Source organism: Molothrus ater, chromosome 10 (assembly GCF_012460135.2).
Source record: "Molothrus ater isolate BHLD 08-10-18 breed brown headed cowbird chromosome 10, BPBGC_Mater_1.1, whole genome shotgun sequence".
NCBI lineage: Eukaryota > Metazoa > Chordata > Aves > Passeriformes > Icteridae > Molothrus > Molothrus ater.
In genome coordinates this window covers 22937767-22939966 of record NC_050487.2, presented here as the reverse complement: position 1 = coordinate 22939966, position 2200 = coordinate 22937767, and positions in this window count along the sequence as shown.

Here is a 2200-nt window from a genome sequence, read left to right as displayed (position 1 = left end):
GCAGCTTCCCCTGGAGAGCAACAAATGGGCAGAGCAGAGCGTTCCCCGCGATCCCAATCCCTGCGCAAATCAAGCTGAACCGCAAATTATCCTGGCAGGCAGAGACGTGCAAAGAGAGAATCACTTACCCTGCTTCTATTACAAGAAACTACAAAGTTTTTAAGAGTGGGGATCTTGGGATCCCTGGGGGAAATGCAGCGGTGCAGCTGCTGCTTTAAGCCCGTAAATTGGCCGGTGCTGACATTATAATCAACTCCTTCTGACATGGAGCTCGCGAGAGTTGGCAGCAACCACTTGATCTGCCTCCCATCCCACATCTGCTCCCAGAGCTGCCCTGGAAATGCTCCAGGGACAACCCCAGGCTGGGCAAAACCAGGCATGAGGCTGAGGAAACACAGGGATTTGTTCTGTGCGCGGGGCATCTGTTTTATAGAAATAAATAGAAATGTAAATATAATAATTCAAGCCTCTCTTTCATCTTGCTTAGAGCACTCTCACCTGTAATTTTTTTTTTCTTTTTTTTGCTGCACTGAAATGTCAGATTTTCTTTGTAAATAAGTATTTATTATTGGTTTTAACAGCTGTGGCAGATAAAACAGGAATGTGCCCTGCCTGGACATGTCAAGCACCAGCTGCATCACTTGACTCCTGCACATCCAGACTGTGGCACAGAGCTGCATTGTCCCCTTCTGAGTTAGGGTTAAAAATGGGACCCGTGTGGTGTCACATGCTGCTTGCTCTCTTTCCTTAAGCCTCAAACAGGAAATCACCCGTGGTGCTGAGCACACCTGATATCCTCCTTTTTCCTGAGGCTCCTGAGCATTGTTCCTACCAGAACTCCAGGCTGCAGGTGCAAAGCCAGGCAGAACCACGGATGGGGGACGTGTCCCACAGCGCAGCATTAAAGTGCCACAATTCTGCAGGGATCAAACAGATCAAACAGTGCAACAGATCAAAACAGAGGGGTGGGAAAAAGAAAAAAAAAATGCCATCCACCACCCTTACAAACTTTCTTGTCAAACCCCCTTCCCTGAGCCACCCCATGGAACCACAGAGTCACCCCTTGGAGCTGGGACTGCTGTCCCCCAGCAGCATCTGCTCTCTAGCTCTGCTCTGAAGAAAAAAAAAAAAAAAAAAGCCATTTTTCCACAATTTAAGCTTTTTTTCCTGCTGTCCACATTTGCTTCCCCCTTTAGAGCCGAACACAATTACCTTCCCTGTTTAATAATCAAACTACAGCTCTGTTTCAATTACACAAAAGCAATATTTGGCAACGCACAGAACAGGAATAAAGCAGAAATAAAAAGTTAAGAATTAAGTTTATAGACCTTAATATGGAGATTACAAGTGGGGTTTTTAGAGCCAGCATGGGAATTAGTGTTTTAACAGAGGAAAGTTCAAGAAAGCAGGATTATTTCATTTCTCCTGGTAATTTTACCTTGTCCTTTGGGATCAGACCTTCCACAGGTATTTTGCATGGATATGTTCACTGGAGAGAATATGTCCCACTCTAAACCTAAACCACCATGGCAGGGGCTGGGACTGGCTGATTTTTAGGATCCCTTCCACCCAGGCCTTTTGAGGATTCCATAATTCTGTGAAAAATCCCTAAACTTTCAGCACAGAACTGTACAATACAGCGGGATTTCAGAATTCTTAACAAAGATTGTTAACTCAGCAGTGTAAAAGAAATACTTAATAATAAAAAAATATAATATAATAAATATAATATAATATAATATAATATAATATAATATAATATAATATAATATAATATAATATAATATAATATATATAATATAATATATATAATGTAATGTAATGTAATAATAACATTATTACCATTATAATGAACCTATATGAATAATAACTACATAAATATTTAATAATAAATTCTTGATAATGAAATTTTAAATAATACATTTTTTTAATAATAAAATTCATTCAGAATTATTTCTGGTGACAACTCTTGCTGATCAAAACCTTTCAAGTGCAGGAAACACTGAATGGTGCTACTCAGACTGAGGCAGTTCTCAATGTTTCAGCATTTACTGCCTTTCTCTGCTGCCTCCTCAGCCCATTTGGGGATGTTTCCAGGTGACACACACTTCCTTCATTTCTCTGACATCAGAGGGATGAATCATAACCCCTAAATCTTGTTAGAGGCCACTGTAAAGCAAATTTCAGATTCTTATGACCA